Source organism: Tympanuchus pallidicinctus, unplaced genomic scaffold, assembly GCF_026119805.1.
Source record: "Tympanuchus pallidicinctus isolate F22 unplaced genomic scaffold, pur_lepc_1.0 scaffold7, whole genome shotgun sequence".
Classification (NCBI taxonomy): Eukaryota; Metazoa; Chordata; class Aves; order Galliformes; family Phasianidae; genus Tympanuchus; species Tympanuchus pallidicinctus.
Genome location: NW_026294791.1, coordinates 11,657,649 through 11,675,187, shown reverse-complemented (window position 1 = coordinate 11,675,187; position 17,539 = coordinate 11,657,649).

The window sequence follows — 17,539 nt, the reverse complement described above, 5'->3', positions numbered from 1 at the left end:
GAAACAAACCTGAAACTTTCCACTGTGAGTTGAAGAAAACAGAAATACTTTTATTAACATTTTTCATAAATATTTGATCCAAATGCTTGGTAACTTTTGATCACATCCTAGCAACTGATCCCTGTAAAACTGTAGTTAAATATTTTTCAAGAGAACCTGCCTCAGCTTTGTTTATGCTCTTTTAGTTGAACCTCGCTTCATTTTCCCTTTTATTGACAAACTGTTTCAAATTCCAGGAACGTTAGCCTACTCTTTATTTAAATTCATTCAGTATAGTCCCGGTGGTTTAGAAGTTTATATAGAGCAATTTTCTTCAAAGTCCTTTTCTGCTATTAGCCTTTTAGTCACCTGAGAGAGTTTCATGACTATCCACTGTCTCTTGATGCTGCAGTTGTTCACAAATCTGTATTTGCATTTCTGCATGTTCATAAAGCAATTACAAGATACCAGACAAAATCTATGTAACCTGGTCCTTTTGCTTTTCTTACTGTCAGCAGCAAACAGTGGTGAGGTTTTGTTTTATTTTATTTTGCTTTCTAAAGTGGTACGGCAAGCCTGGTAGTGCTGCTGCTCATGCTCCTGTGGACAGAGGGAGAGCCTGGAGGGATGGTAGGGCAGAAGGCTTCCCCAGCTGCTGGCAGGAAGGCACCTTTTTGTTGTCCTCTATTGCTCACCTATCCAGGTTTTGGAGCTCAGAGCTCCAGGGGTCTTCTGAATTCAGGAAAACTCCTGTTCTATAAACTCCTTTGGATTAGAAAATGGCAGCTATTTTTTTTTTTTTTTTTTTTTTTTAATATGAATCAGTGATCTTTAGACACATGTAAACTGAAGTTTTCTGGATCAACTTCATCAGCTTTACCATTACTCACATATAAATGTGAAGTAAAAAGCACAAAATTGTTTCATCCCATTTCCTAAAAAAACTCAACTGTTATAAACATGTTTTCTTGGCAATATGACCTTTACGTCCTTTCTCAGTCACTAGATTAGAAAGATAAATTTTGGAGCTGTTTTGTGTGCATATTGCTTTTCCTTTTCGTGGTAGTATAACACTCCTAGCAATAATAGAGTTTGTGATTACATTTTGTGATTCTTTCATCTATTATAGTGGTACCTATTTCTATTAATAATATATATGTTTGGTGTGGCTTTTATATTTTGATTGTGAAATATTCTTATAACTGCTTTTTTGTGGTTTTTATGAGAATTAGACTCACATTAGTCTGTGGCCAAATTTTTAAAATGATATAATTGTTTCTTATCATCTTGCCTGTAGAACAAGTCAGCATTACTTAAATATGTTGCTTTGTGTTGTATTGTTTACTTTTGTTATTTTTATTTATTTATTTAAGAAATTTATATTCAAACAACAGGTCCAATTTTCCAATAAAGAGGTTTAATGGAACATGCAGATTTTGATTTTACTACTCTTCACATCTGGCAGCATGTTCAGTGCTTGGCGTTTAATATTTTATGTTGATATCCACAGTGCTAAAAATACAGAACATTTCAGTGTTAGAAGTAACTCCACAAATGCTTGTCACATTAACGCAAACATTTCCTCTGAGCAAAATATGATTACTCATATGAAAACTGTTGTTTACACAGTAGTGGTTTATACTCTCAAGTATCCCTCTGATAAAAAAAAAAAAAAAATTTAAAAGAGAGAAAAAGAAAAGCTTACTAAAATGTTTGCTCTTCAGTGGGGTGAGGTCTTTGTGTTTGCACAACTGTCTCAAAAATCAAACTGATTTTAAAATGCTATACATTTGTTGAAATTATAGCAAGAGAAGATTTTATTCATTATTATTCATATTTTTGAGAAGAAAATGTGTGAAAGCAAGTATTCAGCTCATATTTTGCAAATTTCTTCAGCAAGTGCTTAAATTCAAGCAGTTGGCCTACACTTTTGCAGGACAAAACCATAAGCCAAAAGAACTACGTTCATAATGGGATTACTGGCTTAAATCCATGACCCCATTTTCTTATCATAGGTGTATGGCATACACTGAAGCAAAAATTATTTGTATTTACTAAAATTAAAGCAAAATATAGCATACATACATAAATAGATAAAGATATATGAAGGTAGGTGTATAAATATCTACATAAATAAATTGGTAATTAATACTTATCCAGTTAATTCCAGCATGTGAATACACATTTTATTTTCTGTTTTTCTCAAAGACTGATTGAAATAATTCAATTTAATGCATAATTAAGCAGGGGGGGGGGAAAGCCATACTCTATATAAGAGTAGCGAGAAAAACTAACCTTCAGGTTAGTTTTACCAGAGTGAACTGTCAGGAAGATAAAATCAAGACTGTTTTTGTTCTGTGGTGTGGTGAGAACAATAGGAAAGCAACAATTAACATTTAGTGAACACCTGAGGTGAATGCAATCACTACTGCCATTTTGGAAATGAGCAAAATGTGTCATTCAGGTGACTGCCCAGCCCTTTTGAAGCAGATACTGACACAGCTGGCAGCATGCAATGCATCACCAGGCCTCACAGCTCCACTGCCAGGTGTGGCCAGCAGCACCAACCCCTCAAAAGGTCTCACAGCCCCACTGCCGGGTTCTACATATTCTTGTTTCTCTCCAGATGACAGAAGCCACTGCATATGTGCTCCTCAGCAAACAGGTAAGAAAGTGGTTTTTTTATTACTAATATCCACACTGTACAAAGAGGAGCAAGATTGGTTCTCAAGCAGATGTCATTAGATTCCATTTTGTGTATGAAGGGTTACTGCAGTGCCTCACCCTCTATATTGTGTTATATTCATTCCTCTATTAGTATCTGTCTACAAGGCACCTGGCAAGATTCATTGTACAGTCCCCAGCAATCTCTCACTACTAATATTGGCCTGTTCCTCCTTAGCAGTTGAACTATTACACTCCTCACTCCAAAATATTCAACTATCCCCATAAATTGCAACAGGAGCTTGGGTTATCTTGCTTACGGCATGGAGTAGCTATGGGGAGTAGATGCTTAATTGCTCTGTACTATAGCTTTCAGTGTTGTGGCACATAAGCACATTGATGGATCTAGCTGCTTGTGATTAACTAACTATATTCACTACTTATTTAAAGATTTCATTAGGAGCAGAAGCAATCAAATTTGAAAACTTTCTTGCAGCCATAATCTCTGTACAGGGGGGAAAAAAAGACACCATCAATAAGAGAAGCAATATCCTTACACTAACCACATCTAGAACATACAGCTGACTTTCTCATTTCTGTTTGACCATTACAAGCATTTCAATGAATTCTTTGTATAGCAGTTAAATCATTTTAGCATCTCCAGAAGAAATAGCCCTCCAGCAAAGAGAAGCAATGGAGCTTACCCAGCACACTGTTGAGATAGAAATACTTAGTAATGTGGAATGTGTTGGCTCAGTTCAGATTTTAGGTACAGAAGATGTAAAGTGGAAAGAAACATGTTTGCAAATAACCCCTGTTCAGCATGAAGATAAACTAATAGCACATATGAAATATCATTCCTGCCAAATGAGGATGCCTTTAAACCCATACCTATAGATAAAGAGCCATGGAAGTTAATTGTTGGAATAAAACAAGCAGAAGCTCCCAACAGCTTTTCTCTTTTACCTCATTAAACTCTGTGTAGACACCACAGTCATTAAGCAAAATTGCAGGAAACATATTTTTTTTTCTGTTGTTTGATATTGTGATCCTCAGGTGCAGGTAATTGCCCATGCTTTTCCATGAACTCCATTGTTGCAGCTGTGCTGACAGAGGCATCAGGCAGGAAGAAAGAAGGGAGCAGGGTGGTGGGGTTAGTGAAGCCTAGTCCTCTGATGCGCTTGTTCAGGAAAGTGTTCCTGCATCAGTTTATACTTTAGCACATGCTTAAGTTCTAGTAATATATAATAAGGTGCAGGAAATGTTCACTTTAGTGTTCTCCTGTATGTAGCCTAAAACCTAGTAGTTCATAGGTGAAACCTTTCCCTGCTATGTGGTTTTGTCTACCTTGTTACTTGTAGCTGCCTTTCCAAGTCAGTGAAGTATCCATGTTTCAAGTCTTGCTTAGGCATTCATCCCACTGAACAGGAGCAAAGGTACTCATTTCCAGTTATCCCCTATGACCTGAAGCAAAACAGAACTCTATTCAAAAAAAGTGCCTGAAGGAAGCTTCAATCTAAGAAAATAACTTGTAGTGTTAAATAATCTTTATTATTTCGTAACTTTAGTGGTGGTGATAACTAACATATGTTGATATAACTTCAGCACTAAGTATACCAGATCCAAGTGTTCATTTGCATGTTGCATAACATCAACAAAATTAAATAAGATAGGAATTTAGATCTTCTAGTTGAAATAGAGGATCTAATTCAGTGCTACTCTTACAGACAGTGTAAGTGTATTTTTCAGTCCAAACCAAGTTCATTTCTGTTTATTAAAAAATTGGGGGGGGGGGGGGGGGGGGAGGGAGGTACTGTGTATTTTAAATTTAATTTGTTCTGCTATCAAGAGTGGACAAATGATTATGAAAAATTTCAATTACAATGTCTCTTAGCCTGACTATGTAGATCTCGTAATGCTCTGTGGCCATGGGACTCCTGCCACTGAGCACTTGGAGAGAAGCAGATCACTGCAGAAAACAGCCTCAGTGCTAGTGGCCTGGCTCTTTAAAATCTTCTTTCTTTTTTTTTTTTTTTTTCTCCAATTAAGAATCAAAATAAAGATTCAAGGGGAAGATACTTTTAAAAACATAGCAGCAGCCTTCTATGCATGCTGGCCTAAAATGAATTCTGTTTTTCAATGGGGATATAATTTCAGTTGGGTTTATTACCTCTGGATGTTGTATTTGAAGTAAGAAATAATGAAATACTGTTTCATCTTCAGATTCTCCATCTCCCAAGTAATCTTAAAGTAACTCTTTCAGAGTATTTTTTGACTGGATTTGTAGTGGAATAAGCAGAACTGAAAAATGGCTATTTATCACAGCATGCATGCTTCCATTTACTGTGACATTTGTAGTATTTCTCATTCTCAAAAAGGAAACAATAAGCACTGCTATATATTTAACAACTATCAGTGATTTAATACCCATTTTTTAGTGTCTTCTATTGATGTACTCGGCAACGTTTCATCACTCTAATCTTTGCTAGAGTTAAAAATACAACGTAGAAGTTCAAAATGTGCCTGTGTGTTAGGGTTACATTAGATCATTTTACTATAACTATCACTTGTCTTACCTTGCAAGCAAGAAAGAAAATAGAAAGGATTAAACAAGTATTTTCTTCAAAGATTCTGCAATGTTTTCTGTAAAACTGGCAAAATTACCCATGCCTATAACGATCAAATGCTGTACTTATTTGATCAAAATAATTATAGGAAAACATGACATTTAAAGTTGAAATTGTTTCAAGCACCACTTTCAAAAAGTATTATATTAAAGACAAATCAATACTCTCTCTGCTGTCTTCAGGCAAGATCTTCAAAACCTGAGATAATTGAGTATTTGAAGAACCACAAATCACATATTGATCTGAAGAATTTAGATACAATACTGAAAAGAATGTGTTTTCATCACAAACCTCCATGTGTTGACACTTTAGCCAGATATTTTTTGTTTCTCAGCAATTTTAGGACTCATCTACTAGCTGCAGAAACGTGCAGCTAGCGACATCGATAATACTGTGAAAGTCATAAAGTTCATAAACCTATTTTCCATATATAGTTGTTGATGTGCAAACAAAATAAGAATGAAGAGTGGTTGATACATTATTCACTGAATTAAGGCTGAACAGAATAAGTCGTATGGTTTAAAAAAAAAAAAGTGTGGCAGATCTGCATGCATCTCTTTAAAGATGAAAGAAGGAAAACAATAAGAAAAAAGAAATGTATTTCCTTTTTCTTGGTGTTCTGCACAGCATTTATTTTTTCAGAAGTAAATTTGCCTCTATACATAAACAGCTGAAATTCTTTTATCCCAAATTCATTCATTAATGTACTGTTGCCTTATCATATTTGTTATGTCATATCTGTGTTTCAAATTATTCATAAGGTCTACTGAACATATACTGAGTGGTAAATGACGGTTTAACAAATTAATTCATATTTTAGATAAATTATGCATACTGTATAATAGATTTTTAAGACTTTAAAAAAAAAAAAAAAAAAAAATTGTTCTCTGCACATAGGTAAACAGGCAATTAGCCAAAACGCAAAGAGGAGTGATGCACTAGAAAACTTTGAAGGAATGTAAAGCAGACAGCAAACATAATGAAAAGCCTCAAATGAAGTCTGGTGAGCTTTCCAGATTTCTGCACATCTTGTGTTTTCCCATATCCCATATTTTTCTGGACTTCAGCTCCCTAATATCTGCTCTACATACATTCTTGAAAAAGTGGAAATATATATCCTTGTCCATATTTCACAGCAAGCCATGAAGATTTTGGTCTTATTTTTTACTGGTCCTGGATTCAATGAACCTTATAGGTCCCTTCTAACTTGAGATATTCTGTGGTTTATCTATTCAAGCACCTTGTTCATTGCTACAAGTCTTCCCTTACCAGTAGATAGGTGTCTGCTGGCCATCACTCCAAACCTGCAGTAGGAGGTTGTTATCCTCCACTCCCACAAAGTATTTTCCAATAAGTGCATTTTGGTGTAATTTAGGAGGGAATAAGGGAAAAAGTTGTTACTATTATGACATAAATTTATTTGAAGTGAGTACTGTTTTCTATAGTATTTACCCATGCCAAAAAACTGAAAAATATTCTGCCAGAGGCATTTAAAAAAAAAAAAAAAGAGTTTGAGCAACTTGCTGCAAATTTGAGCAACTCTTTTTATCACCATAGAGAGAAGGAAAGAGAGCCATTAGATTACAGTTTCTGTTAGGATACTCACCAGAAAAATAGTAATCATTTAAATAAAAACATGTGAATATAAAAGCTAACTTCCTTCATTTTGTTCTTGAAGGACATGGTCTCAATTCTGTACAGGTGATTTTAACAAAAAATGCATTTATTTCAAGTAAGTCATACATATCTTATGTCTGTAACTATTTACGTCTAAAATCTTCTTCTGGGACTCAAAATAGCAGCAAACAGGATTTTCATTTTTGGTGTTGTGATATGCTAAGAGACTCACGTTGCTGCATATAATGTAAAATTCAATTTTCTGTAATAGTTGGTTTCAACAGCAGCTTCTAATGTGCGTTGTGCAGGATAGGATTCTGTTCTTAGTTGCATGGCAGTTTGCTGCTATCCGTTATAAAACTTTGATGTCCACTTCAGCAGAGAATAAGATGTCTACCTGAAAAAAACAAACAAAAAAAAACCCCAGCAGCCTAAAAAAGTATTGGCCTTTTATTTCAATGTATGGTGAGGAAGTATCACTACTAAAGAAGTGTTCCCAGGACTGAAAGTGGATGCAATATTGGAAGCAATTTGGAGGTGATGATTTTTGAATGCACTACCATGTTTTTCACAATCATATATTTAAATATATATATATATATATATACACACACAGAAACTATCTAATGAACTATTAAACTACTGTTCAATGTCATTAAATGCTCATGCTACTCAAAATGACATCTTTCTCCAGATTTCATAAAATATTTCACTTATATGCATAATTGTTAATACTAGCTCAAAGTTATTCATATTTATAGTTAGCATTTTTTTTGTGGAGTTTTCCCTCCGTGTATTCTTTTGCCTCAACTGTATAGTCCACTGTCATCAGGCTGTTCTTACTGAACAAAGACTAGCTAATTCAAAGAGATCACGCATAGACCATAGAGATATCATTAAATGATATGATAAAATTCTAGAAGGTTATCTCTTGGAAATACATAACTCATTAATTTTAAAAGCGAAGTTTGATAGGTTGTCATAAACCTATACAGCAAAATGCAAATACGTTTGTGATTTTTAACTAATATGGCACAAGTTCTTCAGAGAATCATTCTTGGTAAATTAAACTCCTCTCTTTCTCGAGTACAGGATAAGATAACTCTCTTGAGTTGCAAATAAACCACAGTGTACTATGGAAATCCTATGAATTCATGGTAGAGTAAGTGAAATTTGCAAAATTAATCTGACATTCTGAATATCTGTAAAGAATATTCCAATTTAACAGTACAGTTGGATTCATTATCTTTTTCATATATGCTGGGACTAAGATAAACAAACATAAAGCTTTGAAAAAAAAACAAAATATAGAAAGACTTTTAAACAAAATTTTGGTGATATTTCAATCATTCAGAACTCCTCTGTTTCCTTAAATATCTTATACCTCTATGGCATCAGGTACTAATTTGCAGTTACTAAATAAAATAAAAACAGTTGGGAAGGAACACAAATGGAGGTTGAGTTTCCAGATTGATCAACTTTCGTTGAAATAAATTAACACCTGAGTTATCAGAAAGGATGCTTTTTTTTTTTTTTTTTTTTTAATATAAAAATAGATGCTACTTTCAGAGAGGATTGAAGTTAGATGGTTCAGTTAACAGGGTAAGGGCTGGGATCTTGATTCCATCACAGCCAACATAAAATTTCCTTTTTAGAGACCCAGTCTCATCTCTTTTGCAGAGAATCTTCACTCAGTTTCTGTGAATAGATCTTGTGTGCTTGAATGCATGAGCTTTTAAGCTGCTAAGTCTGTGTGAAGTCTATATGCTAAGTTTTAAGCTCTAGGCTTTTAAACCTACTTTGATGTTCTCCAGTTCTCTTCAGGACCAGTGCGTCAAAAGGTCTTTCATCCTCCATAAGCTTTTCTTTAGTCATTATTAATACTAGACTTATGCACTTTAAGATCTTTTAGGATTGCATATTGCTGAGCACAGTCAACTCAAGTACAGTATTTAGACCACTGGTGCTTTGACATGCCCCACTCCACATTGTGTCCCATGCTATTCATCAAGCTGATACAGGCAAGGACACATGGAGAGCTCTAAGGATATTTTCCTACGTGGCTTCAATTCTATTATTTTTAACAAGCGCTTCTAAAGATTTTACATTTTTTCTTCTGCCATTTTTTCACCTCTCCAATTTCTGAATGCATTTCATAAGTAATGAAGACATACTTAGTAGTCCTGCAGCACTGCTGTCATCAAAATCTGGCAATACAAGCAGGTTCCCTGAACCACAATAAATGATTCCTCACTTCCATGCGCCAAATGAAGCAAGAAAACTGGTGTTTTGGGAAAGAGGGGTAGCAACTGGATGCATCATGCAGTTAAAAAAACTGAAATGCTAACATAATGAGTTAAATTTATTTATCTATTTATGTCTTTACTGATTTTGGCAAATAGGACCATGGCAATACAATTCTGTTCAAATTTGAAAAAAGATAGGAATGTTTTATACACTTGAACAAATTTTAAAAAATGAATACCACTGAAACACATTTAGCTTCTGTGCAATCCAGAATTCAAAAATTTGTATTTCCTCTTGCCTGAGCTAAACTTGATTTTCCCCGTAATATTTTTTTTTGTTCAGACACTGTTATTTACACAGCTGTGGATAATTTATTTTGCTTTCATAACCAATCTATTAGTAATTATAACTCTATGTGTAGTAAATCTTAGTGGGGAGGAAGAGGGGAAAGACAGAAATCACCAAATAATTGAAGGAAAGCAGGCTTCATCTCTGTAAAAAGCACTGCTATTACACTCTACCTCCAGCTTATTTTGGCACTATAATTGTCATAGTTATCCCAAAGACAATCAGCTTTAAGGTGATCATCCTCCCAGTGTCATGCAGCTGATACTGGGCCAGTTGCAAAAGTAGTTTAAAAAAAGAAAAAAAAAAAAAAAAAAAAAAAAAAAAAAAAACCCGAAAGAATCCAAATATGGATTCTAATATGAAAGATTTTTAAACTTTCTTGCTGATTCCAATACCTGTGTTTCTGCTATTGGTAAGCATAATGTGTTTTTGAGTAAATTTGAATTACAAGCCAGTATCTTCAAGTAATCACATTGCACATGGTGCAAGATTAATTGGATTTCTTCCTGCATAAATAGCAACCATATACTTTCAATCTAGAATTGCTTTAATTTTAAAGTAAGAATGATAACAATAGCAAGAAAATGGGAGAGCACAGCATGTATTCTCCAGGTAAAAAGCTGTGACAGCTAATGGGAAGTTTTTAAAAATAGTAACCACATAGAGGCTTGAGAACAAAATGACTGTGTCTGCTTTTGGTTCACATGAATCTAATGGTGCTAGCCAATAAAAGAAAAAGTCCTGATCATTAGATTTCTTGAGAATCAAATTAAATTTCACAGATTAGGGTATTGTTAATAGTTAGGGGGACAAGTTCTGGAAGCTTAATAGTACACATAGTAAATTAAGAGCTCAACAAGAATATTTTTCCACTTCATGTTGTGTAAAATTGACAAGTAGAAATGCAGAGACCACCAAAAGAAAGCTATGATCTGTGAGTATTTGAACTTCTTTCCATGACAATTTACAGCAGCTTTACCAAAATCACCAGTGGTAAAGCAGTAAAGTAGCAGCTTTACCAAAACCACCATCTGTTCAAACACCAGATATATGAAAAGGATGCAGTTTTAAAATTCACAGTGAAAATATAAGCAGATCTTAAAATCATACATAAATCTAATAAATTGACTGGTTAGTCCATCCATAGCTAAAACATACAGGAAAAAAATCGCCGCAAACCTCACAAGTGTCTTTGTTAGGAGACTTGCTAGGATTAACTGTTCAGATTTCATTAAGATAATTGATAGATCTTCATCTGATGTATGTTGATGTCATGAAGCAGATCATTTTCATTTGCAGAGGAAACATATTGTCTCAGTGTTGCTAGTTTAAAACTAGACAAGAAAAGATAAAATTCATGAAAAGAAGCAATAAATACTGTGGAATTCTCCTTAAGATCCTACTTTGAGTTTACGAGGTCTGAAAGTTAAATATTGGCCTGGTGGGCAGATTTTTCAATTTCTCATTACTTTAATTTACGTTTCCTTAAATATTTTGCTTTGTGGCTTATCACAATCATTACTACCAATACTGACATATACTTTCCAAAATCCTGTTTTTTTAAGGGGATATTAAAGTTTTCAGTCCTGGAATTGCAAGAGGGAAAAAAATCCTTTAAAAATTATTAGACTGATAAACACAGCTGTACACACAAAACACACAAAGGAAGGATAGAGAATGATATACTAAGAAAATATATCAATAAATGCAGAACATGATTAAACATTAAAAAAAAATTCTTCATGATCTTCTCTGTAACTGCAATCTTTCCAACTGTGACTGTAAATCAGAAATTTACAGTAAAGATCTCCTGAATTAAATGAATTTTTTTAAGAGATGTCCATCTATGCTCATAATTTTTTCTGTATATTAGTGAAATACAGAACAGTTCTATTCTAAATTAAAAATAAAAGTCTTTATTTGCAGAATCTCAGAATCATTTGGCCTTCCTGATCTTTTGGTTGGATGAGAAAGGAAAAAAAGAGAATGAAAAGAGAACATTAAAACGGGTAATTTATAAACTGTGTTTTTGTATGAAAACAAAGAGAACCTGATCCTAAAACTTGTCACAAGGTAGCCAAGCTACAATAATACAGAAGTTACTGCAGAGATAATTCTATCTTTTAAGAGTTCTTACAAAGCATTTATTTACATTCTTGTATCTTTAATTCAGTGTTCTGAAGTTATTTTTTTTCAGATATCTGTCATGTTTAGATATTGGTTTTCTCGTCTAACTTGATTCATAGTTGTATTTCTCAAGGATATTCTGTCTGTTTGAAGTCAGTCTGAGTTCAGTGAGAAATCTACACAAGAATGAATAAGAATCAGGGACTAATTTCTCTTTCCCAACTGCTGCCTGGCCCTTACTGGTGCCTCAGAATTTTACTTCATGCGCATTAGTTTTGGATACGAAAAAAAATGAGATTTGCCTTGAAAACAGATACTATCTGATTCTGGAGGGAAAAAAAAAAATTTAAATGTCAATATATGCACAAACTAGTGCAAGCATAGAAAAAACAAATAGATCACAGAGTTTTCTATGTAGTGATACTTGCAAAAAAAAAAAAAAAAAAAAAAAAAAGTCCTATGAAGAGTGCAGTTTACAGGAAATTTTTCATTCAAGGTCTTACATTTTGGTGAAATAAAAAAAAGATTTGGAACAATGTATTATTTCTAGTATGAACTAAATTATTTCTTCTTTAAAAATGAGTAAAAATGCATATTTGCAGTAATATTTACAACTTTTTTTCCATAACTATCTTTGTTAGTCAAAACCTAATACTTACACACAACACAGGAAAATGCTAGTCAGCATAGTCTGTATTATACATAACACAAAACGAGGAGTGAATCAAATGGGATTACTTTTTTACTGACTACTATAAGCATTCAATTGTTTGTGAATACCAGAAATCAGAGAGACCAAATGTATGTTTTCTGGTTCAGTGAATTCCATTTGCAGAATTACTTTCATATCAAAAGGGGAAATGGTCAAGTTGATTCAAAAAATATTGCTGGAAATAAAGTTGAAAAGAAGCGATTATTTTGTCAGCTGGGCTTTGAAATAGTGGGAGGGGGGGGGAAAAAAAAAACTCATTTTTATCAGATGTATATGTGCTAATCTTTCTAAGACCTTGACAGTTCTTCCTAGAGAATAAGGGCCAACTCAGAAACAGTGACTTCTTTACTGTCAGATTTACTTATCAATGGTGGTTTAGGGCTAGACTGAGACTTTCAGACCAGTCATAAAGCTCAGGGATTTGGCCTACATCGTTGTAGAAGCAGTCTTAAGACGAGCTCTGGGTATGAATCATTCCAACTTCCTTCTGAGCTTTGGGAAACAGTTATTTGAAGTTGAGTTATACCACCAATAAATTACTATTTTTTGCTTTTCATCTTCTGGGTTGGATAATATGGTCAGCAAGTAGCAAGAATGAGGCTATACATCCGTACTTGCTCTCCCAGCGTGCTTCCTCTTCCAACCAAGATTTAATGACCGTACTCCAAGAAGTTGCCACAGCAATAGAAAGGAAATTCTTCCCTCTTAGGTCTCTTTTTAAAAGGATGCTTAATTTAATTTTCAGACCAGTCTCTGTGAGACCTCTTTCAATTCCAATATTGGCAAGGATGTGAGAGAATCTCTTTGTTCCACACGTTTTAACTTTCTGTTCCTCCCTAGTGCCAAAATGTCTAGTTTAAAATGGTGTGCAGTGGCATGCAGCTGTGAAAACAAAATGAATTTTGGACATGATTGCATTGAGAACCAAATTTGCAGTCTACTCTCACAGGTGAATATTCAGTGCATTTTTTTCCCTTACCCACTTAACCTCTGAAATGTAATACATTTGCAGAAAAAAAATTCTAATCATTTAGCATCTACTGCCTGTATTCTTTCATGTGCTTCTCAACATCCCCAATGATCAATGCTAAGTATTTTATCAGGTTCAACACTACAATAAACAGTGGAAATAAAATGGGTTCATCTTGTCTTATCCTAGTCTCATTTCCACTGAGTAGGACAAGTTAAACTGTACCTAATGTAGTGAGACTACCCTCATCAAAATAATTAGACTTCAAATTTTGATTTTTAAATTTTTATAAGGGCACTTCTATGCAGTTCTGAAAAAATCAATTTGGCAGGAGCTCCTGCATCATGATTTTGTATCATGTTGTCTAAGTTAGAAGTCCAGTATACGTCTGAGTACTGAAACTCAGCCCTAATTCTCTGTTTGTTTACAATATTTCTAGTATTTTCACTGTAACATCCTCAAAAAAGTGGTGGTTTTTTTTTTTTTTTTTTTTTTTTTTTTTTGTTCTTCTTCATGTTTTAGCAGAAAAAAGTAGGGAACATGAAGTACCTGAGAAAGATGTTTAAATATCTATAAGATAAACAAGTTCAATTTTCGAATTGTAATTCAATGCTCAAAACAGATGATGACTAAACACTTTTAGTAATTGCATAACTGGGTATCATTTGAATAATCATATAAATACAGTTGATTAAGAATGACTGATCTTTAGGAAAGTAATCAAAGTAATGCAAGCAAAACAGCATGGAAGTAAAGATGGCAAAATGCTGCATTGCCACAAGGAGTTTTCAAATGTGCTTACGAGCATGGATTTAAGCACTACAAATCTATGTAATATTAAGCACAAAAATAAGTAAATAAATAAATAAATCCTGCTGGTTGCAGCAGAGGTGTTCATCTAAGAAAGCCAAAAGGATTTTACCTTGTGCCAGCTAGGCAAATCACTGGCCCCATGCTTTACTTTCTTATGCCAGCCACACTAATAAAACACACTTTACACTGTTCTTAAGTCTTCAGGGATTTCCTCCAGACCACTCCCAAGTTCACTGGAGCCCTCCAGAGGTAAACACCTAAATGTCCCTGAGGCATTTAATTTATGTTAAATGGAAACTAAAGCTGACTATGGAAGCCAGGTATTTGTAGCAAGCACTGCTCTATGCTTTCCTCAGTCTAGTGTAATCTTCTTATATACTTTAAGCTATATTTAGTCTCTGGGCAGCTGATTTTGTCCAAAAAGATATCCCATCCTTTTCTTCTTGAAGGAAAATTTGTCTTTTAACTTTGGCACATCAGTCACAAAAATGCATTGGACATGCATTGGAGAAGATGCCAACTTAAAATGACCTCAAAGTTTGTCAGAGGGTAATGACAGCAGAAGGATCTACACCAACAGGTTCAACCGTGCACAATGATTCATAGGACTGGTGTGCAGAAAGGTGAGTGGAGAGGGAAGCCCTGTAGCAGGGCACACCAGATGGAAGGCAGTACTGTCTGGAACAGAGACTGCTGCAGGGAAGTATAGAGCTTTAGGAGGTTTAGAAAGTGTCAAGAGGTCCTGAAAGAGATGCTTAAAATCTGCATTTTTCACTTATTGATAAGATGCACTGAAAACAGAATCACAGAATGGCCAGAGTTGGAAGGGACCTCAAGGATCATGAATCTCCAACCCCCCTGCCGCATGCAGGGCCACCAACCTCCATGTTTAATGCTAAACCAGGCTGCCCAGGGCCCCATCCAACCTGGCCTTGAACACCTCCAAGGACGGGGCATCCACAACCTCTCTGGGCAGCCTGTTCCTGTACCTCACCACTCTCTGGGTAAAACTAAGACTAATATTTTTAAACACCACACTGCTGCATTCTCTGTGCACTCATCACAGTTTCCTTGTACGTTTGGCTGTGCTGAGAAACTGTATCAGGGAATATGGTGGTAACTATGTTAAGCCTGGTAGAATGGACACCAAAAAAAACCCAGCTGAAGTCTGGGAGGAAAAAGTCAGTTTTAATTAAGCCTTATTTCATTGTTTTTTTGTAGATCCCTAAGTAATTTAAAATTAATTATATCTTGTTATTGAAACAAGTGATGAAAAGATGAAAAAACAGATGAAATTTGATATAATGCATGAGAAAATCAAGAAAGCAACCTGTAAAGAGATTAAATGAATGAAACAAATGAATTAATAAAGCACACAAAAAAATGACCTGACTCTACAAGAAACAATATTTTATGAACGTATTTCAGGTCCCAGATCTTTATAGCCTTTTCAGATGTAATTTCAGGTTTTCCAGATGTAATAACACAAATAAAATGTTACAAATGCTTTACCAGAGCTGTGCAAGCACTCTGTCATTAAAAATGGTCTTTTAAAATATTCAGTTGTTTGTACTGCATAAAGGATGATAAATACATGCATGGATAGAGTGCATTCATTTTAAAAATTATTTTGCTGAGAACATATCTTTAGCATTAAAGACAGTGCAGTAGGTGGGAGAAGCAAATTACTTATTTCTGTCTTCCAGAAGTTGTTTTGTTTCTTGGGTAAAAATCTGGATATCTCTTTTTTTATATTTTTATTTAGTAAAAAAAAAAAAAAAAAAAAAAAAAAAAAAAAAAAAAAAAAAAAAAGCCTTCATTTTGATATTACAATGTTAAAATATATTATTTGTTTATTTAATATATATCTTAAAATATAGAGGTGTAGAGCATCTTCTCAGTCTTGGCTCAAGTTTAGGTACCATTAAGAGGATAATACTTTCTTATCACTGACTTTAGAAGTCCAGGTTTATCCCAAGCTTTACAGTCCTGATACACCTTAAGACAGTGATTACTTTTTAAAACCCAATGTTACAAAAATAACAGCATCATGAAAGTTGACTAATTACAGATGACTTTGTTTTTCCTATAGATTTATGAGTGAATTTTCAAAAGCATATATTTGATGAAGGGGTTTACAGAGCTGTTTTCTAAAATAATGTCAACGTTCAGTAGCAAAAACCTGATGCTAAAATTAGGAAGATCTTTAGAATCCTGTGTACATATGATGGACTTCAAAACTTTGGTCAGGCATTCTTACATAAAGATTGCCTAAGATTACTTAAGATCTCTATGTCAGAGCTTTCTCTTTCTTCTTTTCCAGTAGCTGGTCTTTGGGACTGTGGTTTTGCCCAGAAGTGATGTGTAGGACATTAAGTGCCTGTGCAGGGCCCGCATCCTCTCTCCACAGCATACTAGAACAGGCCATCAAGTGTGGCCCTTTCTATTGTGGAATAATGTACTTTCTGAATGTTTGGATGCTAATGTGGTTAACATAACAAACAATTAATCCTATCTAGTTCTATAAGCCTCCCATGAGAAGTTGGGATTTTTTTTTAGTGCAACTGCATATATATTTTAAAAACTTTAATTTAAACTTTTTATAATTTGACTTTGCTAATGTATTATCCTTTCAAAAGGATGTGGTAGCATTACACTACAATACAGAATTAGAAGTAGTACTGGTAATAATAAGGTGTAACATTACTAAACACAGTAATGACACAAATGCTTTCTTTTCATATGGAAAATACTCAGATAAACTAGTGTTTTTGTTCTCAGAAGCACATGATAGCTTCCAAATAATTTCTTTATCTAGAGTCTTCATAATTACATTTAATGATTCTATTCTTTTATCAGTGCAAGATTTAAATAATAAAAGAAACCTAATAGACTGTAATTATTATAATCTATCTTTAGATGTTAAAAATATTTTTGAGAGGAAATAATGTTTTAGTTACTGGTAATATAGTGTTACTGCTGAGTTGCATTCATATTCCTCCTCCCTAATCAGGATTACAGAGTTCAAGAGTTTCTGTTTAGCTTCAGCAGCTAAAGATTTAGGATGAAAATAATGTGCATACAAAGTGAAGCACAAGCTCTAGTGTTGCTGCAATCCCCATGCCTGATCTTGGGCTCAGTTTAGCTATCTTTAAGATTTTGAGAGACAGAACTAAAGAACAAAAGATTTTAAACACTCCAGAAAGCAAATCCTTGTTTGGCTTGTTAAACTGTAGATACTTGCTTTACAATTTATCACAGCTGGTATTCCTGACCTGGCTTCAGGCATTAGAAATCAAGAGCAACCATCTTCTTACCTTAGCATGCTAGCCCATACAGGTATTTTCATGTTTCCTTTGAAATGTTATCTTATCCAACAATAATAAAATGAAAGACTTTTAAAATGCTGAACACTTCTTCTAGATTTTTGTTTGG